Source organism: Talpa occidentalis, unplaced genomic scaffold (genome assembly GCF_014898055.3).
Source record: "Talpa occidentalis isolate TD23 unplaced genomic scaffold, MPIMG_talOcc4v2.1 talOcc4.4, whole genome shotgun sequence".
Lineage (NCBI taxonomy): Eukaryota > Metazoa > Chordata > Mammalia > Eulipotyphla > Talpidae > Talpa > Talpa occidentalis.
Window position 1 is genome coordinate 32,799,719 of NW_023604295.1, and position 23,374 is coordinate 32,823,092.

The window sequence follows — 23,374 nt, forward strand, 5'->3', positions numbered from 1 at the left end:
TATAGTGTACAAGTTTGTGGGTCCCAGGGTCTCCCTCAGCCTGTGTGTTAACATAACCTTGGCAAGTCACCCGGCTTCTTTGAGCTTCATTTTTTTTCAATTGTAAAAGACTTGTAGCAGGGCCTCCCCTGGTGGTGCAGCGGTTGAGCGCTGGGCTGCAAGGCTGCCGGCAGCCTCTGTGGCGCCAGATAGATCCCCCGCTGCCAGCGAGGGTCCCACAAAAAAAAAAAAAAAAAAAAAAAGACTTGTAGCAACATGTGCTCAGGGAATGAATGAATCGAATGAATGAATGAAACTCCACCTCACCCCTTTGCCATCCTGAAATCTAATTGGCTGTATAGACAGCAACACTTTACCAAATAGGAACACTGTAGGTACTCACAGTTATAATTTTGCAGCCTCAGGTGATGCTGGGATTGTTTGGTCTAAGGGTGGGGCACCGCCTCCTCTTCCTGGCCTGAGGCCTGGGCTGGGACTTGTTTCTCCAAGGAGCGCCCAAGGCAATTACCCCACCTCAGCGAGGACTCCATGAGGGAGCTGAACCAGGCTGCCTAACAAAGGTCAAGATATGGGGAGGCCAGAGAGAGGAAAGCAAGAAGGCAAAGTCAGAGGCAAAGTCAGAGAAACCCTCTGAGAGAAGGGAACTCCCTGTACATTTCTAAGTAGTGAACTGTCCCTGGGATGCCTGGCCCTCACCTCCCCCTACCTCCAGGTAGCCTACTTCCCTGAGTAAGGGATCTTTCAATTGGTGTCAGTGGGACATCCAGACTCTCCTGCCTTGACTGCCTCTCAGCGCTCCCTTCCTGAGGCCCACACTTCTCCAAGTCTCCAGTGGTCCTTCCGGATGTGCAGCCTCCGGACTTGTAAGCTTTCAGCCCACACCCTCCTCTCCAGCCTCCAAGCAAGTATTTGGCCCCCACTGCAGGCATTCTTTCCTCCTCTAGGCCTTACTCACTCCTCTCCACCCCCATCTGCAGGTCCTCCCTGCCCTTGGGTCTTATGACCTCTGCCCTCTCATTTTGTTGATGGTGTTGTTATAGGGTAGAGTAAGGGGCACCAGAGGACCTCAAACCTGCACTCTCTAATTGGGTTCCTGTCATCCACCACATCAAGAGAATCAAAACATATTCTAGTGTGTAAGGCCTTCAATGGAAAGGAACTTAAATACAATTAGTGTGTAATAAAGAGAAGAGAAAGGAAAGACGAGACAAAATAGTTTCCATGTGAAACATCCAAAGTTACCCATCTCCTCGTAGGTAAGTGCCCAGTGGAAAACCAAACTGGGCACTGAGGTTCGAAAGCCTGCCACAAGTCTAAGACACCGTCTGGTGTGGAACTATAGGAAAGAGGCAGAGGTGGGCAGGCAAGTCTGGAAGGGAAAGAGCAAAATCCAAAGGCTGCCATTGTTAGCCTCCCCACGGGTCGGGTCTCTCACCCATGCCTCTATCTCTTTTGAGTGTCTCCCCAACCCCGGCCCCCATGTACCCCAAGTCCCTGGTACAAGGCTGAGAAGTAAGCCCAGCTTCTTCTTCACACATCTCTGCTTCATGTACCTTCTCCAGGTTTTCTCTTCAGTTCCCTCTTCCCAGGCCTTCTCCCAGTCTTTCTAGCTTCTCCTCCCTGCCCAGCTCCACGCTTGCTTAGAGGGGGGCCGAGAACCTGGAGCCTCCCCTTTCTCTGGGGTTTACACTTTTATATTACTGGTTGTTGAACACCTCGTAAGTGCCAAAACATAGCATAGACAAGCAAACCTCTGGGGTTTGGACCCAAGGAAAAAAAATCCCTCACTACCTCAGCTCCTAATGGCCTCGGTTGCCTCCTCTCACTGTGCATCCGAACTTGTTACCCTTTGGCTATAGTAAAAGACCCTGGGAACTCCCTTCCTCTCTTCCATATGCCCAGGGAAAATGAGGAATTACAAATAAATTGCAGTTATTCATTTGTGACTTCTAAGTGATGGGTTTTGGTGAGACGTAGGGTTCAGATGAGTGGGGTCATTGGTTTGTCTCTGAGAAAAGTTTCAGCAGAGTTCCCCTTTCAGAGGCACACAGAGTTTACCATGGAGATGAAGACATTTGCACGGACACAGAGGAAGGTTTTAGCCAAAAGGAAGGTTATATGCAAAAGGGAAGTTTTATTAGGGGGGAAAAAGTAAAGGAGAAGATTCTCTCACAGACACAAGTAGGCAGAAAGGACAACTTTTAAAAGGGACAATTTGTTAAAAGGACACCTGTATAGACACAGGTGGGCAGTCTTAGAACAAGAACTGCTTCTGGCCAGGGCAGGAGTTGTTCTGATACAGTGTTCCTTTTTTGGGGTGGGGTTCATTCCTTCAGGAAATTTTTAAACTATTGCTAAATGAATCAGTTCTAGGGTGTGACTGGGTTAATTTGCAAGGACCTGTGATTCTCTGTAATGACCCTCAATCACCATATCCCCACCTCTGGTCTCTGCCTAGGGACATTTTCTATAGCAGTCCTTGGTAATGACTGACAATTCCCATACTTAAGGATTTTTTCATTTCTATAGCTGGTTAAATGAGGATGTTAAGTCATTTCTATCCCCACCTCCAGTCTCTGGTCTTGTGAATCTTCCATCCCAAATTTTTGACTCTATGTCTCCATCACAAATGTCTAGTACCTAACAGCATTTTACATAGTAAGTAGTAACTACATTCAAAATATGCAGAGGACAGATGGCAGGACACCCCAACTCCTGGGTTCACCACCGTGCTAGGCAAGGAGTGTCCTCAAGGAGAAGAGCCAGAACTGTGAAGAATGGAACTTACCTGTTTGGCAGGTGAGATGGCTAATTTAGAACACATTAATGTGCCGTTACATTTCTCTTGAAATGCAACTCAAAATCCACTTCCTCCAGGAGGAATGCCAAGTGGCAAGTGTCGTCTCAGAACAGGACAAGTTGTACCTCCACAGGAGCCCAGGAAGTCAGAGGGGAAATGCCACAATTTATCCACAAACAGCAGAGGGCGGGGGTGCTGGCCTCTCCTGCAGGCAGAGCTGGGAGAGCAGATCCTGGTGTCCCCAGGACTGTGGAGTAAGAACATATCAGAACTGGATTCAGTTCATTTACAAGCCTTGAGCTATTTTTAGCTCATCGATCCCTGAGGAGCCCTGCAGGACTCACAGTTTGAGGCTAAAGATGGGGAAAGCTTTATAATTCTTTTCACAGAGCAGGTAGTCCCTGTGCCACCTCTACCAGCCTCCAGAGACTTAACTGCTCTTCACAGTGCAGAAGGGAGAAAAATCAGTTAGGGGATTGAAATGAGAAAGGGAAGCAGAGATGTGGCAGGAGGCTGTGAATACCCAGGCCAATGGCCAAATTGGGTCATAAGAACAGTCTTTTGAATACAAATCAAGAAATGTGAATAGCTGTTGCCGCCTCAGGGCCAAGTGTTGCCTGGTGGGGCCTTCCCAGTCGCAGTAGCTTGGGGGGGCTGCACCTTCTGCCATTCTGGAGAACCAGACCCCAAACCATCCAGACACCCTCGGCTCTGAGTTACTTTCCCTGCACCTGGTGTCATTTCATTTCCTATTGTATCCCCTCCTGAGAGTGGTAAGGGAAAAGAAGGTCAGCAGCTCAAATGAAGGCAGCTTCCTTCTCATCATCTCAAATTTAAAATTTAGATGGTAGGAGGGATGAAATGTGTTGCCCGAACTGGGTCACCTCTGGGTTTTGTGGATTTCAGATGGGTTCTATTAATTAGTCTTACCTTGTTTATTTTTAATTGGCAGAGATAATCAAAAATGGGCTTTCCCCCCACCACCTCTGCAGGTCTGGAAGTAAGGGAAAACGAATGTGGGGCTTTTCCTGACTCTAAATGTAGGCTGCTTAATTTAAGACACTGCAAAATTGCTTTTGTTCCAATGATTTCTAGCTTGGCTGAGTCATGGTAGTAACCCAATATGTGTTGAATTGATTTGTTACCAAGGTTTTGTGGTAAATCGAATTTTTGTATTTTCATTGGTTGAATCATATTTTAAATGTCCTGAACAGCTCAATAGCTGTGGGACTCCTCTAGTGAAGCCTGTGGAGGAAACTCCTAGCAATTGAGTCACTCAGCAGCATTGGCCTTAGGTCCATGACCTCTTTCTTGAAGTAGATGTGATTCCCCAACACCCCACACTCTCCTGGCTTCCCACCCAGGTCACTGGGTGTCCTAATGCATTAGTGTCCTAATGCTTCTAACAGACCTCAGAGTACTAGATGGACCCATGTTTGTACCTTTGGCCCTCCTGTCTTCATTTCATTCTTCCGAGTTAATGTGGACAGTGTTCATCCCTGAATCCTCCAAATTCTTCTCTAGAGCTTGAACTGATGGCTGATGGCTCCCAGTTTTCTGCCTGTAGCTGGATTTCTCTGTGAGTCCTAGACATGCAAATACCACTGTTTCCTTAATATCCCACCTGCAAGTGTGATAGACGTCCCGATTTGCTTTTCCCCTTCAAAATGCACTTCTCCCCTAAGGTTCCCCATCTCAGTATATGTAGCAGCTTCTGATCCAATTGTTAAAGCCAAAATCCAGAAATCATCCTTAATTCCTCTCTTTCTTTCATCTGCCAAATCCAATTCATTGGTAATTGTTGGTTTTGATCCAATGTGTCATCAGAATCCGGCTACTTCCATCAGCACCTTTGCTGATCGAGTTTGCACAACCATCATCTCTCCCTGGACTATCTCAGCAGCCTCTTTCCCAGGTCCCTGCTTCCCCTCTTGCCCTCCAGTGCAACCTCTGTACAAGAGCCTCTGAATGTGTTTGTCAGATCCTGTCCATCCTGACTTAAAATGCACACTTAGAATAAAGTCCCAGTTCCTCGAGCCCTTCAAGAGTCTAAAGTAAGAATTGATAAACTGCTGCTCTTGGGACAAAGAAGCATCTCCCTCTTCAACCTGCTTTTTAAATAGAAATTTACTGGAACTTACCCCACCAGCTCGTATGTTAATTATTGATGGCTGCTTTGCCACTTCTAGAGCAGACTTGAGGAGTGTTGGGCATTAAGACTGTGTGACCCACAAGGCCTAAAATGTTCACTGTGTGGTCCTTTACAGAAAATGTTTGTCTTTCCCTGCTCTAGATAAGCTGGCTCCTGCCTGCCCCTCTCTTATAGCTCTCTTTATCCTCTGCCTTCTCCACGGTGTTCTGGTCATGCTGGTCTGCGTTCACTTCTTTGCTCTTGCGTCACATTCCTCAGCATCTTTGCACTTGTAGTTCTTGCTTGGTTTGTCCTCCCACCACATCTTCACATGACAGCTTCTTCAATATTTAAGTCTCAGCTCAAATGCTCCCTCCACAGTGGTTACTATTCCCACTACAGAATTCCCATGCCAAATCTTTTCTTCCAGATTATCCTATTTATCTTCTTCACAGTACCTATCACTGAGGAGGGAAGTATCCATGCCGACACCTACATCTAGATCTAAATATCTATATTTATAGCCATACTCACACCTGTACCACACTCATACCTACAGCTATTGTTACGTCTATGTTAATATCTCTGTATCTATATCTATGTCTGTAAGTATGAAAGTATGAGTTTATTATCTGTCTTCCCCATCAAATTATAAGGATCTTGAGTGTGAAGATTGCCTTCTTTACCTCTGTGCACCAAAGACATAGTACTGTACCTGGAAAATTAGTAGACACCCAACATATACTTGTTAACCAATTCAATCTCTGCAAAGAAAATTATCCTTTATTATGTAAACAATTAGGCCTTTGTTATTCAAGTTCATATGTTGATACATCACATTTTCTGGATTTTCTATATTCTGCTCTGTTGCCCAAAATCCTTTAGAAGACTATGTTGTTATATCTGTTTTTCATAATTAATGTCTACCATTGAGAGTTCAGAACTAGCTGCGGACATATATAACCACATTTCAATTCATATACCAACCCTGGGAGGGAGGCGTTGCTATCTGCCTGTATAGGTGAGGGAATAGGCAAGGAGTTGCTAATAACTTGACCTACATCACACACTTACAAATGTACAGAGCCAGAATCTTAACCCATGGCTGTGTGATGTCAAAGCTCACTTTGTTACTGTTACCCCAAAGTATAGGTGAGTTCCTCCCAACTGCTTTTCCTCCATAGTCAGCACACCTTAATGCGTCTGTGGATTGACGTATATCATCTGTCAGGTTCCTGAAAAAATTGAGACATCCCTACCCCTTCCCCACCCCCCCTTTAAAATCCTGAGGTATCCCATCTTGTCAGATTCCTTCCCAACCAGAGTGGATATAGTAGACAGTTCTGAGAAACCCCAAACATGTCCCTATACAGATGTTCTGCCATTGGTGACTAACTTGGTCAAAGGTGAACTCACAGCTGTCTGCACGTGGGTTTCTGAAGAGCAGAAGCCAACAGAAGAGGGAAGTGGGAGGTGGAAGGCAGTATGTGTTCATTTTATTCATCCTTCGGTATCATCTAAGGTATCATATTTAATGACAAAGAGGATGTGATTACAAAAGTCAAAGCAGATTCTAATCTGGTGTATCATTTATGGTGTGTGTAGCATGATCCACTTTCCATACGCAGGAGAGGGAGAGCTAAAGACCTTGCACTTATTAACACTCCTTAGGCCACCACTATTGTGATTCTACGACTAGACTGTTCCAGCGGCTGCTGAGGGGCTTCTGTCCTCTTGGTTCCAATGTCACCTGCATACAGCTGCTAGGTTAAAGCATAACTTGGATCACATACCTGCTTCAAAGACTTTCTGCTCATGTAGCTGCTCAAGCTAGCCTCCACCCAAACAGCTACCCTCCCAGGCCGCAATGCTAGGTGTACTTCTCACTTGGGAGAAGGCAGAAGGCAGAAATCCTGAAGGGCAGCTGTGTGGTGTCCACAGTCACTTCCTGATGGCTTGTTTGAGTTCCAAGCTGGGAAAGATCTAGCTCTGAGGACCAAAGAGCACTGTAACCTAGGTTATCCTCACAGGGTAGTAGCTTTAGGAAGAATTCCCTTTGGCTATGCCTTAAAGCTCCAGAAGTGAATTATGGGTGTGGAAAAACAGCCCTCAGATCATTTAATAATAGGGAGCTTCCTCGGGTGGTTCCCAAATATCATGAATCCTTCCAGGTCCTGGGTCTCTGCAAGAAGCAAAACAACAGTAGAAAGGATGTCAGGGGCTGCAAAAAGCCTCTTCCCCTCCCATCACACACACACAAATAAGCCTCTGGGAAGTTTAATGACACTCTGCGAAACACTGGGGGACATTTATCTCTATTGCACATTTTCCTTGCATTAGCCTAGATAACTTTCACTAGAAGAAGACAGTCTGCTTAGTGTGCAGGCTACTTATCAAATCAGGCTGCAGCAATAAACATTAGTCTCCTCTGCTGGGTCCGTTTCAGTGGGTGCTGGCCACCACAATCCTAAACTAGGATTGTGAAATATCATTAAGTAAAAAAGAGCTTGCTATAAAGTAGGTGTTCATATTTGTAAAAGAATGTTAAAAAAATACACTATGCATTTAAAAAAGAGTAGAACTCTGCAAAAAATATTGAAAGTGGTGATATTACTTATTTGTGTATGTGTGTACAAAGCCCATGTGTTTATCTTTTATGACCGATGTGCATTATTGTTTTGAGTAATATATAAAAGCATTCTAGAGAAGACGCAGAACATTTCTGCCATCCCCCAAATACCTTTTTGCAGTTGACCTCTCCTTTCTTCGCAATCCGTGTCAAAGCACAATCAACTTTCTCTCTATTGCTTTACCTTTTCCTTACTGTCATATATCATTTACTAAGTAGTCTTTTGGGCCTGGATACTTCCATTTACCAGAGTACATCTGAGATTTGTCCTCTTTGCTGTGTCTGTCAATAATTTTTGGATTGCTGACTAGCACTGCATTGTGTGGATGGTCTATTTATCCATTCATTGGTTGAAGAACATCTGAGGACCATTGCTTCTAGTTTTCAGCAATTATGGAAAAAGGCACTATAAATATTCCAGTACAGGTTTTTGTGTGAACATAAATTTTCTTCTTCTTCTTTTTTTTAAAACCCAGGAATGGGATTGCTGGATCATGTAGTAAGTATTTATTTAACTTCATAAAATGAAACTTGAAAAGCTTTCAAAAGTGGCTTTTCCATTTTCCATTCCCATGAGTAATATATGACAGATACAGTTGGTCAACATCTTTGTCACAATTTGTTGATATTCTCTTACTCATTCTAATAGGTTGACATACCAAACTCATAATTATTCAAATTTATTTCACTTGCATTTTCCACAAACAAGGATGTTGTACATATTTTCGTGTACTTACATCCCATCCATCTATCTTCTTTGCTGAAGAGTCTGGTAAAATCTGTCAATTTAAAAAATTGGTTTGTTTGCTTTTGCATTATTGCTTGGAGAGTTCTTTATATATACACTGGAATCAATGATTACCAGATAAGTGTTTTGTAAATATTTTAATCCCATTATATAGCATGTCCTTTTGCTCTCTTAATGGAGGAGCAGGTATTTTAATTTTAATAAGGTCCAAATTAATAATTATTTTCTTTTATGAATCCTACATCTGATGTTTTATTGAAGAAATCTTTATCTGAATCTAATGCCACAAAGGTTTGCTCATTTTCTGTAGGAGTTTTAAAGTTTTATGTTCAGGTTTTTGATTCAATTTGAGAGTCCTTTTTAAAAAAATTTCAGCTGATATCAGGCATGGATAAAAGTTTACTTTTTTATTGACTGTGTAATTGCCAAAACCAGTTTTGTGTGACCTATAATATAGGTTCACTGGACAGCTAAGTACACATATAGTTAATTATAACATGTTTACTTATATATCCTTGTTAGGTCCTTCAATTATTTAGTTATTCAAGAGTTTCTCAAGTTCCTGCTATAATCCAAGATACTAATCATAAATGATCACTACCTTTAAGGTGTTTATCATTTAATGTGGGAGAAACCTGCTGATAGGATCTACAATATGATACAGAAAGAAATAATCATCTACCCAAACATAAAATCTGAATCATTTCTCATTCATATTGAGAGTCCAATAAGGTATCCAGGAAGAAGCTATGAGACAGATTGAGAACGGAGGTGACAAAGTGATTGACCCATCTCTTTGGACAACAAGCCCATGAGGGACATGGCAGAAGTGTCAGGTCTGAATTTCTGGCTGCTTCCATATACATGAAGTCTAGCTATCTATAAATGAACCAGTGCATTGGAAACTTTGAGAGGTAGTGGGAAGCTTCATCTTGGAGACTACTCATTTTTTCAGCTTTAGTCACTTCAGCCCTCTGGGCCTCAGTGTCTACATATATAAAGTAAGAAACTTGGACTAGGTGCCCCATGTATTTCTTTCAGGAAAAAAAATGCAAACTATGCAAATTTAGTGCTATAACACTAACACTGTAACAGTGAAAGATACAGTCACAGCAGGTGGGTTGTTAGATGCTAGACTAAAGTGTGTAATTACTGAACCCTTAGACAAATATTCTATATGGGTAGCAAAGGAATAAAAAGATTTTTTTTTGCAAATTAAAATTATGAAAGATTTATATACCATGTTTTTTTGAGTGGTAAAGAGCATTCACGAGAAAATAAACTATCAGACATTGTTGATATTTCTAAAAACCACATAACAAGATTCTGCACAAACTTTATTACAGTAATTCTCCCCTATCTATTATAACTCAGACTCCCTCCATAAGATCCAAGAAGATGCTTAGGACAACAGGGATGGGAGGTGGAGGGGGAAGTCTCTTCAGGGTGATGAATTAGGAAGAGCAAGGATCCAAGGAAAAGATTGGCTTCAGTTAACATATTATGTGTCATGTGGACAAGAGCAAAACTGATATCAAACACCTCTGATTTTTGAGTTCCAATGGAGAAAAACTCTCGTGTAATTTTATAAAGTTGGATGTTTTAGGTAAGCCTAATTACATATTCAAGGTGATGGGCAGCCAAGGATCAGGATAAGACCAAGGACAGTGTCTTTGGAGTCCCAAACGAAAGTAGTCTCTAGACTCAAAAGAGTTGGTATGGCCCAAAATAGAAAAACCGGGTAGGCAATATCACTTACCCCTAACGGGATCCAGTTACTTCTGAATGGAATATGGATCAGAAACATATCCTATTGTTATATATTGTGAATACCTCTAGACCAGGAAACTGAACTAAATTCTGGTTGTTGGGTGTTGAGGAAGACACAATTAAAACTAAATGATTCATGTAGAGGGTGGAAATGCTGCCACATGAGTCCAGATGGATAAAAGGGCTCAGTTTAGAAATAAAAAAGACTAGCATGGAATTTGATCAACTTAAAATTGTATGGGGAATATATCCAAGATGAAAATGCATACATTGTGCAAAAATGAAAAATGATATAAAATATATAAAATAAAAAAGTTAATAATATTATGAATAATAAAAATATTATCTGTAGTAAATTGGAGCTGAAAGTAAAATCCCATTGATATTTATAGGAAAAAATTAATAAAATGGGATTACAATAAAAAAAGAAAAAAGTATTTACATTTGGGAGAGAATGCACTTCTGTTTGCAAAATAAATTGGAACGTAGAGGAAGACCAATGAAGTTTTTAAAAGTGCAAACACAGTATATCCAGAAGTTATGAATCTCATTACCCCAAAAGATATCAAGGAAATTTGAAATGTTTCATGTAAAAATTAGCTAAAAAGCTTTTGGACTCAATAATCCATTGATTTAAAGGAATCAAATGCTTTTATAATGATATCATGGAAGAGCTGTTTGTCTTCTTGATCTTAGGAAGCCAAAAGCCAAACAAAATTTCTTCCACATTCTACCAGAGCATACAAAGCAGTAACTTTTATGTTAGGTTCTAAGGAATTTCATACTGTGGGAGCAACTACAGTTCATCAAGGCTAAAATTTACATTTGGAGGAAATGACTTTCTGTAGATTTACTTTTCCCATGCTAATCTCCTAACAAAATTAGCAATCAGTTCCCAAGGTGATACCCTCCCTTACAACAGTGTTTCTGGCTGTCTTTGCAGAGAAAGGAAATGTTAACTGTCCTGTTCATTAGCTTGACGTTTCTGTACTAATCACACTGAAATATTTAGATAGTTAGATAACAAGCATAGTTTAGATAACAAGCATCCGAGTGAATTATTACGGTCTCACTCAGAATCTAAAACAATATCACACTTAAAAGTAAAATTTGCATTTCTCTTTTTAAAAACTGAGGGAATGATGAGGCTACATGAACAGAAGGCATTGGATGTGACACGTTGGTAGTTTCATCACTTGAAACTTACAACAAAGATAACCCAATGCATATTTAAGCTATCATAAGGTCAACAGGATTAGTGTGATGAGATTCAATGAAGGAGTAGTCAAAAATTAAGTGTTCAAAATCATCCTTCTTTGAATCCTTTTAAGAAAAAATCCTGATGGTCCCAAAGGGACTTAAGAAATTGGTGGGTAGTCCATACTTGGTCATGCCCCTCTCCCTGTCCTATAATAGTCAGTGGTGGAAGTGGCTGCAAAAAAGGCAGAGTTCAGATTCAGGTGGGTCCCATCTCTGACTCTGCTAAGTTGGTTTCCTGTGATGCTACCCTAGAATACACAACTATCTTGAGAGCTGTCTCTATATAATTTCTTCCTCTAAAAAGGAAGTTTCTGAAAGAAACGTGTATTTCTCCATTGCTCTTCATCCTTGACCTATGCTAAGGGCATGGAGTACAGCCAAAGGAACAGACCCATTCTTACCCTTCTATCCTCAGTTTAAGCCTCTTTTGGTTACTTGTGTTTCCCTGCCAAAGAAGGAAAAGACTGGGGGACCAGATACAACTGAGATCAGCTGAAAGAGACTCAAGGATGCTTAACATAACTTTTACAACCAACTGCCGAGGGAGTTAGAATGACTGCTGTGACCCTCTTTGAAGGGAAAGCTTATGTAAGATTCCTGTTAAATTTGCTCACAGTCTGTATAAACTCAGTCAACCAGTTGAGTAAATTACCTTTGTTCTCACTTGAGGGATATTGACTAAGAATTCTAAGTCATATTCTTCTGGGAGGCTGATAATTCAACCAACACACACAGGCAAAGCTGCTGCAGTTGTTAAAAATATTGAAAATATTTTGGTACCCTTTGAAAACAAACTGCTGCCTGAACCACTTGTCCTAGCTCCTCTCTGGACACAGATCTCTGCCTATTGCTCCAGAGCGGATGCTTGACTCTGGGGGCTTTGCTCCAGCATTGTGGTACCCATTCTCTACCAACTGTTTAATATGTCTGTTACCCCCAGACAACAGTGTTAAGTGACACTGGTCACCTAATCAGGAAGTTATTAAAAAGTAAGCCAGGACAGAATGACAAGTGTCCTAGAGTAGAGATGGAGAAGAGACTACCTCAAGTTTGCTGGGGATGGTGATGCATGGACCATATGAAAAGGCTTTTCCTTGGTCCTGAGTAGTTCAGCAGTACCCATCAACTGCCCCTAGAGATGCCAGGAAGGAGACAGAGCACAACTGAGAAGCCGCAGGAACCCCAGAGGAGGAAAGTCCTATGTAAATATGCAAGAGGATTAAAAATAGAAAAAGAAAATTAATCCAAGCCACAGTATATTTTCAGACTGCCAAGGTCCTGAACTCCTGTTTCTTACGCACCTCGATGTGAATGGTTTTCTTTCCAAAGTAAGAGAAAATTTAGCTCAACTGAGGGACATATAAGGGAGGTTAAGGGAACAGTTCCAGATGGGGTAGGATAAAAATGCAGAAAGAACATATAATTCCTTTAAAGAGTAAATCCTACCAAAGGCCCCAACCCGGCACATGCATGTTTGCCCTCAGAGCTCACTGCGCTTACAAAATGTCCCATTGGAATATGGAATAAAGTTTGGCCATGCATAAGATGTTATTCATTTAGCATACATTTACTGTGTTTACAAATTTGGTGTGAGTTAAAAGTGGAAAATACTAGGGCATACCCCCCTAAAACTTTCAAGCAAATCATGTATTTATTGTGATCATGTTTCTAATCCCCATTTCTATTACTTTTTTCTGTCCTATGATCAACATAAGCCCTTCTGAGGGACAACTATGTTTTGCTTAAATGGCTGTCCCTTTCATGGACAAATTCTGAAGTTCACATTCCATTCAGGATGAATCACTCTCAGCAGGCTTTGGGGCACCATCAGGAGGCATGGAGAAGGCCTTGGGGTGCTTGACTCACTGTAATTCACATCACATTTTGGGAGCATGGTGATGATGTTCATGCAGCTGGAAGGAAGGTCTCTTTCTTAGAACCACGCACTAGCAGAAGGGATTTATCTTAACCAGCTTGGGCTTTTATAACAAACATTATAGACGGGTGGCTCAAATGACAGACATTTACTTCTCACAGTTGTGGAGGCTAGAATTCCAAGGTAAAGGCACCAGCTGTTTAGGTTCTTGGTGTCCTTCTTGCTGTGTCTTCACTTGCTGGAGAGAGAAAATTCTGAGATCTCTTTTTATCAGGGCACTAATCTCATCATGAGGGCTCCATGCTCTGACTTCATTTTAAACCTAATCATCTCCCATAGTCCTCACCTCCAAACACCATCACACTAGAGATTAGGGTTTCAAAATATGAAACCTGGGACAGGACTTGATAGTATTTGAACTGAGGACTATTTTGACTTCCCAGGTGTTGGCACCATGACCTGCATCATCACTGGGTGTGCCAAGGGGAGTATTGGCACCAGCAGAAAGGAAGTCAGCGCAACAGTGGGGAGGAAACTGAGGAAGACATCTAGAAATATGTTATGGACAAAGAATTGCTGGCCCATGATAATAATAAGATCAGCTTAAGTCATTTTCATGACTAACGTTGCATTTTCTACAGAAAATGTGTCTTTCTTTACTGCACCAGGATAGGGGGTGGGGTTAGGTGGTGTATATGTCCCACAACATGTACCATCACTCCCTACCCAACTCACTCCTGCAACAGAGGGTGCAGCTCTAGCTCATGTTTCTGAACACCTATCATAATTGTCCTGAGAACTGAAGTCTGAGCAGTTGGTCAACTTATTGGTCAACTTATTGGTCAACTTATTGGTCAACTTACAAAAAGGAGCAGAGGTAGGGCAGGGAATGTGGTCTTTATGTGGACTGAGGGCATCACTTCTGCCAGGAGGGGAGAAAAATGGACTATTCCACCATTCTGTCCTGCTGTTCAGTCTCTGGTGACTGCAGCATCACAGGAAGCCCAGCTTGTGTCCTCTGGTTGCCAGGGCAATTTAAAAATAGTTTCTGCAACCAGAAAAGGGGGAAGGGAAAGAATGAAGATAGTGCCTTTTGCAGGAAAATTCCAGTGAAGAATCTGCCGAGGCTTGGTCTGGAGTAGGAGGGTCTTGCGTTTACTGTGCTTCCTGCCTGGAGGACCACCATAGTGCCAGGGGTCTGCTGTGGGCTCTTTCTGGAAGGAACCAGCTCCCTCTGGAAAAGGCCCTGTTTACTCCTGGGAACTGCAGTGGAGGACATGGGCAGCTCTCTGCAGGAAGGAGAAACACTGCACGGGTTCAGACAATCATTCTTCCTGTTCAAGGAGGGGGCGTGTTACAAATCAAACCTGTGGACACAGAAGTCCTGATGGGAAAGGATCCTGTGCAGGGGGAGAAACATGGACTCTGCTGAGCTGGGGGCAGGTGACATTCTCATCAACTTTTCACACCAGGATTTCCCATTTTTTTGGTATCAAGATGTGTGGATGGTTCTCCTTCTGGGGTAGTACTAGCCAGACCCCCAGGCAGATGATACCCTGAATTTAGGACATTTTCCCCATTCAATGTGAGACTTTGAGACCAAGTGTCCAAATAAATTCACCAGCTGATTTTGAAAATTACTCCGTGGGTGTCCCAGGAAGCAGCTGTGGTTTAAAACTTTCTCCATTTCTTCACTTTCCTCTTAAGATACCTACCTGAGTAACTGTTACTAGGCTTTGGGACAATCTTTTCGGGAAAAGATGCAAGTCCCTGATATTAAGCAGTGTGAAAAACTTCTTTGTTAAGCAGTTTTTGACCCCTCAAAGAAACCACCAAAATGAATTATAATACTGTTTGGTGGAATATTGTAAAGTCATCGAAAAAATTTAAAGATGTTCACAATAAAGTAAAAAACAGGTTACCAATGAGTATATAACTCTCCATTTTTAAAAAATATGAAGTATATATAAATATTGTATTTTATATTACACATATAATTATATGTACATACATAGTTATATGTAAAATACAAAATGATATCAGACCTTTTCTGGATAGTTCAATTACAGTAATTTGTTAAATGTATTTCTCTTTATATTTCCTCTTTTTTATAGGGGACATTGAAAACATCTTTTTTTTTTTTTTCCTAAAATGGGTGGGAAACTGCTGCCTCATGTTATAAGTACTAGTCTACTTAACTATATTTATGTATTTATTTATACAAGCACTGGGTATAGTCAGAAGTGCGGGAGGCTGAGAGAATTCACCAGAGCCAGAGCGGAGCGCAGAGCAGGCAGAGTGACGAAATACACTGCTGAGGGGAGCAGCGGGAGGCAGGAGAGGTCTGCGTGCCATGTGGGACCCTCGCCTGGTGGCCGGGGATCGAACTGGCTCTGCAGAGGCCCCAGGCAGCTTCACAGCCCAGCGCTCAACCGCTGTGCCACTGGGGAGGCCCGGCATTGAAAACATCTTAATGCAATTTTACAAAGGCATTATTAGCAAGGTGCGATTTGTGTGTTTTTCCCTTAGATGCATCCATAAGAAGGAGACTAGTGTTCTGGTGACAGAAGTAGCCTCCTCTTAGAAACTCAGAGAATGTAGCAAACACAGAGGCTCCTTGGAGCAGAGGAATGGACTAGATGACCTTCCTCGCGGCTAAATTCAAATCACTTGGAATGCTAGTTTGCCAATAACTACCTGGAGGGAACTAATCAGAACTCTCTCTGTGGCCTAGACTTGTTATCAATCAAAATGTTCTTCCTCACGTTAACCCAAATCCCTCCACACTGGCCTGTAAAACACGCAAAGGGGTCTCAGAGATGAACCAGACATAGATTCTGCATTTCATGCCTGGGCACACTGCTAAGAAGGAGGGTGAACACCTTAGCTGCTTTGGGCTTACTATATATGGTGACACAGACCAGGCAGACAGTCTCACCTTGGACAGCTTTTAGAATCTACTCTCTGTACCTAGACTTCAGCTCCTTCTGCAAAACGAGGAATTAAACTTGGCAAATTCTAAAGGCTCCTTCTGGCTCTAGGATTCACGAAGAGTGGTTTGGAGGCAAACAATTGCTTCTAAAGTGTTTGGATGTGTCTCACCCCCTTTGCCCTCTAAAATCTCTGATGCAGTCTGAACCACAGGCCCAAGACGCAGGCATGTGTTGGAGGCCTAAGGACTGTACGTACCCACAGAAATAGAGTTATAAGGGCAGTGGATTTTAAAGGGGGAAAAAAATCACTTACCAATATTTCAAAATAGGCACATTTTGAATAAAAATCTGTATTTATGGATTCTCTTGGAAAATTATAAAATGTGGCAGAACTGGACCCTCATGGCAATGGTTGGCTGGATCTGGGTGGTGGATGCCCTTTTGAAAGGAGATTTCTGTCTCTCCCAGTGTCCACAGACCTCATCAATCTCTCCCATCTCTAGGGCTCTGAGGCTGAATAACACTTGCCATCATCAGATCTTTTTAATTCCTTCATGCTACCTGTTTGGTCTTTGGAAACATCTGAGTTTGCAATTTTGAAAATAAAAGTCCTTTGGGAGCAGAGAGCACCTTTGTATGCTCCACAAAACTTAGCTCTATAAGACCAAAAGGAGATTCTCAATAAATGTTCGTTAAATGCAGGTATTGTATTGTTTCTAGCTACCTGAAATGAAAGATTTGGCGGACAAATTGGCTCACCCCCTATGTTTGGAGATTTACTTGTTCCCACCCATGTGAACCCTTTTTCTTCCCCTTACTTGCTCTGAGAGTAAGCCCCTGCACGCCACTGGCTCTTCTCTCCTGTGGCCTTATTCCTAGTCCTGATGTTTCCTCAACCTGTGTTTTAGGAGGTTTAGTGTAACCCAGCTTCTCATTGAAGCGCAGACTTGGCAGGCATCTCCATGGAGACAGAGAAGGCATTCTAGTTTTCTCTCACATGTTACTTCTGACACTCAGTTTAAAACACAAGAACATATTTTGCATGTGCCAACCATCCAAAGGCAGAATTTCATCCTGTTTATTTGCATTGTGGGTTTGGATAAGCTGCCAGTAAATACAAAGATGGCAGTTTCCAGAGATAGGCTGGGAGGTAAGAAGTCAGTGACTACTCCTCTACTCTCGGTAGTGCCTAGTTCTATCGTCCCACATCTGCTCCATTCATATTGCTATTCCTCCGATGATTGTTGTCCTTGGTTAAAGGAAAACATGCTGCAGAGTTAAAGAGTAAGTTAAGAACAGTTAATTAACTTAAAGTAAATAACCTGAAGGTAATAATATTATATACCTATGTATATATTATTTAGAAGTAGGGTTATCTTCTAAGCTATTATTCCAAACCAGGACACTATGGAGAGTGAGAGGGAGAGTTAACTGGATAGGACCCTGAGACTATGGGCATAAATTGGGACTTGGAAATAAGAAACCTGGAATTTATGGTTATCCCATTTGAAAATCAGATGTGTTCATTAAAACAGCCTAGGGCAAAGGTTTTCATTCATTGCAAGGCTGGATGCTTCATGAAAAAAATTTTTTGAGCTGCTTACAGCAAAACCTATTGTAGCGGAGAGAAAGAGGTCACAGATCATCGGAAGAAATTGTTTTGCCCTCTGTACTTCAAAGAAAAAGCCACTGTTTTCAAATGCTGGGAATATGTGTGGTTTGTGCGGTTGTGGCCTCCGAGATGGACTCTGCTTTGAGATGTGGGAGACATTTGCATGTAGAAGTGCTCATATGAGAGAAGAGATACATTAATTAACTTGTGAAATGCTTCCTCTGGCACTTCTTGCATAATAAAGTGTCTATTTCCAGTAGTGCTAAGCATCTGTTTCTTTCCCTTTTGTGTTCCAATTCATGGTTTCAAAGATTCTCACAAATTAGGACTCTATACAAAGATGCCCGAGAAATATTTTGCAAAATTAAACTTTCATATCACTATTCAATGTATGTGTGTGTCTACATACAATATTATGATGCTTGATAATGTCTACATTGATAATTAAGTGGACTTTGAACATTAGGACTGAAAGTTTTATTTTTACAGAAATTTCATAATATTTACAAATTAAATTTAAAAATTAAAAAAGCTTGGGCTTTGGTGAGGAGTTATCTGAAATAGCTCTGTGGGGAAACTTATTCATTGGTTGTCCAAAACTTGCCAGACGTCACTTTATGTTTTGCAGTCGCTGGCCTTGTTAACAGGGCCATGACATTGACCACAACATTTGTGTCTAGGATTTCAACTTCCACATAAACTCTGAATCTAATCCATTTCTGATCTCATTCTTGTAGCTGTCTACAAGAATACAAATCTCAATGAAATTGTACTTCCTAAATAGAATGGATTTCTTTATATGTTTGGAGCAGTGCAATCTGGGACAAGAGTCAATTCCCTTCCCAACTGAAGTTACTCTGACCCATGAGAACAGCCTATCTGTGCTTATCTAGAAACTTCTCTAAACCCTGTGAAACGGAATCTGTTGTTTTCTCAAAGACTCATCCTTAGTGGGCACCTCACTTGGATCCTGAGATTGAGATCAAAATATCAGAGCTTAATTACTCGTTTCACTGCTATGAACCTTGGACCTGCTAGACTTCCACCCCAAGATATAATTATTTTCACTTTCCTTTACCCAGTGACATTTTAATCTATTTCACACCTCTGCCAAAATTCTCTTGCAACTCTACTCTCAATACTAATTTCTGTATCAGTCATGATTTTTATGTGAGTGCCAAGATTCCCTTTGGCAGGGGGAATTTATACAAAGATTAGCAAGTGTCTTTGTATACAAAGATAAATAAGAATAACAAGAGAAGTCATCTTCCTTCTTGCCCAGTTCATCTGAGTTCAGGTGCTGCAAATACTGAGAATGCAACAAATCTAATGGGAACCATGACAAAATCTCAGTGTTGGTTGTATTATAACGTTAGCCTAAGAAATCTACCCTGGGGAATCTGCAAAACGATGGCACAGTGAAGATGCAGGGCTTGGCTCCTTCACCTATTTGTAAGAGAATAGTGAGTATTTCAGCTGCACCCCCTGACTTCCTAAATGAGAGTTGTTGGAATTGAAGAGTGGAGTAGGGGACCCAGAAAAAGCACTCAATTCTTGGGATGCTTCCATCTGGTTCTGCTTGTGATGTGGGGCTCTTTTGGTTGGCTCCCACATGCTGTCCCCCAGCCCCACCTTCTGCTTGAAGTCCGGCTTCAGCCGAACAGGCAGCCACCCTTCCTCTCCACATGTGGCTCCTGCTTACATCCTTGCCTCAGCTCTGTGGATGCTATCTTGGGTTAGGACATATATTGTCTCTGGCCATGAGGCGGCCAATAAACCTTCATATCCTGCTCCCTCAAACCATTCTTCCTTTTCCTCACTCCCTGTGTAAATAAACACTTTTTCTGTTTCTGTATTTAGGACCTGTTCTCTATTATGAAGCACATGGGTGAGGCCTCACCAACTGCATCATTCCCAGCCCCTGGGTTTCCTCCATTTCATACTCACAATCAAATTACAACAAAACAAAGTTAATAAACAACCCCTGAGAGATAAATGGAGGACTAGCATATACATTAGGAGCAAAGGTATGGCTGAAAGAAATGACAAAGTAGTAATTAAACTGTGTTTGGAGTAATTGTGGGACAGCAAAACCCATGAAAGGAAGGGTCAACTGTCATCTGGATCCCCTCCGCTCTTCTTAACTCAAGGGCACGCTCCTACTTCGAAGGCTTCAAAAATTGGGCATTATTTTAGAGAAAGGGGTACAGGCAGCTGGGCTTCAGGACAGAGGGTGCACCACTGGAGAATTATAATAGCAAGAGTGATGATTATTAGCTTGAGCCTAAGGCTCCCAAAATTGGACAACTGGAGCTCAAACTGGTATGAGAGCCAGAGAGGATCACCTGTGTCTTCTCATAGAAGAAGCAGGGTCTTACTTGCAGCCTGACATTGTGAAATGTGAAACACAAGCCTTGTGCTCACCCAGGGCCAAAACCAAGACAACTAGATGTTCCCACTAGGCAGTTTGAAGCACCTGGATCTTACTAATAGAAGCAAGAGCACCAGGGTAAGGCTCCAGATGTGAAATCAAAGAGAAGAATCCCCAGCTTGTGATCCTGTCTCAGCTATAATTTGCATCTATTTCTCCATCTATTGCTGCATCACAGCCTAGAGGCTGGGGGCTAACATGAGATGGTACAAGACATCTAGACTAGGAGTTGACATAGGGGTGGAGATCGCTGTGGGTCCCCATCACACAACACAGGTATTTGAAGCACTGCAGGCTACTCCCTGGGTACTCCCAGTGCCCTTCTGCCCCAATTCCTTCCTGCCTACTGCTCACAGGCACCAGTGCCCAAGTCATCTGAATTGGTCTGTGAAATAATGAACACCTAAAAATCATGAATAAAAACCATAGAGTTATACATAGTTTCTTGTAGGAAGGGTATAAAGACAAGTTTTTAAGATAAGAAAAGGAAACTCCTTATTACCATCCATAAAAACTAAAACTGAAGAGACAGAAGAGTACATCACAGATACTGAACACAAATTCCTGGCAGAAGGCTCAGTCCTCCATCCAGACATGGAATATGTCCGATGAGGAGTTTCAGGGAAATATGTGTAGTAAAGTAAATCAAAATGACAAAGACAAATACTGGACATTGACATCACAGACAATTCAACAAAATGAAATACTTATGAAAACCAACTGGCACTAAAACAAGGAAGTGAGGCTTCTGAGGTTAAAGGGGGCAGGGGTGAATGTGGAGGGAGGAGAAAAGGCAAAAGGGGATATAAGGAAAAGTGGTGGGGAGAGAATAAAAAAATGAGATTTTTCCTGACATACATATCCCCTAAAATAGAGAATTTTACTGAGTCAGATTACCACCATCCAAATGGAGTATTTTTAAAATGTAATTTTTTTAAAGATTTTTTTAAATTAATTAATTTATTTATACAAGCACTGGGTACAGTCAGAAGCACGGAGGGTGAGAGAATTCACCAGAGCCAGAGCGGGGAGCAGAGCAGGCAGAAGGACAGAGGTACACTGCTGAGGGGAGCAGCGGGCGGCAGGAGAGGTCTGCGCGCCATGTGGGACCCTCCTCCGGTGGCCGGGGAGCAGCCGGGGATCGAACCAGCGCTGCAGAGGCTGCAGGCAGCTTCACAACCCAGCGCTCAACCGCTGCGCCACCAGGGAGGCCCCAAATGGAGGATTTTTAATGGGAGGTGACCCTGTTTGTTCCTCACTTTGTGTTTAGTGCCCTTATATTCAGTCAGTCCAGGGCCCTTGGCTGGTGGTGAGGTCTCCAGTACTGAGCCACTTAATTCTCTAGGCAATAGTCAGAGCAACTGGTACAAGAAGAAGCCTGTTACTCTTCCTTTTGCTAAAGGGTACACGGAGATTTCATGAATGAACATCAACTGGTTCGATACAATTATTCTCAGGAGACATTTTTACAAGCCCTTACATCTAAAGACATGAAGGGGCTAATTTTTCAAAATAATGGCTCCAACATTCAGGCAGTTTGTAGTTTGTAGTGAATCAGTGAATTGATTTTCAATATCTGTCTCCTTACCTAGCAATTCATTGAAAGCAAATGTAGGCATCAGCTCTAACTTTCTTGACAACTTTTCTTAGTGGCTTATAGAGATCATCCCCGAAGTCATTTTAGCCGTTAAAGATTCCAAACAATTATTGCTAATGAAGTGTCAATGAGGAGTGACTAGTGTTTCTAAACTGTGCCCCATAGGGAAGTATTCTAGGAAAAAAAATTTAATCCATGATAAAAACTTTTTGTTTACTATAAATGTCTCCTCTTGGAGATTCATTCTCCAATCAGCGTATTTAAGGCCCAAAAAGTTTCATTGTACAAAATATATTTAAATTTTAGTTAGCCACGTATTTTCTAAATTTACCTGAACAGAGAAAACTATATATTTTGCCTCATAGTTCCTTTAGGATGTGCTGATGTGAAATTTATGTCGAGTGTGTAATTTTGAAAAATGTATAGGACTAAACGGAATAGGATAGTGGTTGGGCTTTGCCTGAAATCAGGTCCTCAGAAAACAAACTCTGATATAAGGAATTGTGTGCATTATGTGACTGGATGACAGTTTCAGGATCAATACCTGTGGGGAGTTAAGAACTAACATATGGCAAAGGGAGAACAGTGAAGTGTGATGCCATCACCACAAAGGCCTCATGCTATCACAGTGGATCTCTGGAGCTGGGAGGGTCCCTCAGGTTGTCCTGCCTCAAGGAAGAGGGCTGGGTGTTCAAGCACCCCTCATCAGCAGACTGCCTTCATGGAGAGGATGCTCCTGGTAAGTGGCTCTCTGCAGTGGAGGTCAATTCTTGGAGAAGGAAGCAGCTGGAGTCTTCTAATTCATAGCCAATCAGCTGCTGGGAGGTGGAGTACCTTAATCTGGGGCGGGGGGGGGGGGGCGCATTTTGTGGCTTGCTCTGCACAACTTAGATCCATTTGCTTTGCACAATAACTTCTGGAAACAGCTCTTCCAGAATCCTGGTTGCTCATTTTTCTTGGGCAAACTTCCAAAAGAAAGGAGAGCGCATGGAAATTGCAACTGATACTCATCATCTCTTGATTACTATTCCAGAGCCCCTCACTCACAGCTGGAACTGTGGGTATAGGTGGCTGACCTGATGTGGTGATTGGACTTAAATCCTTGAGTGATCTGAGCCTCATGACCACAGCTGCTGCATTTCCATTTAGTGTCAAGAGCAGATACTAAACATTTTCTCTCTGTCCCATGGAGAGACAGTAGCCCTACCTTATAATCTAGCCAAATACCTCTGCCAGGTGGTGCCTGCTTTCCTTGTCTGCTATTCTTGTGACACAAGGAGTCAAAAGTGAAGGCCTAAAATGTTTAATGGGACATTACTATTGGGAGCGTTTACTTTCTGAATCCTCCAAACTCATCAAGTTCTTAATTGTGGGCATGGGAAATAAATTCCACTTGCAGGTTAGCATAGAGGTGGTCAGTGGAGCAATTCCTCATGCTGTCTTACGTTTCTGGGCTCTTTGTTCTGCCCACTGAGGATGCACCACGTAAGGACTCTTGGTTTAGGGCAGCAGCTTTCAGTTTCCAGTCTCAGGATCCCTTTAGACTTCTAAAAGTTATCGAGGACCTCCCTAAGAATATTATATGAA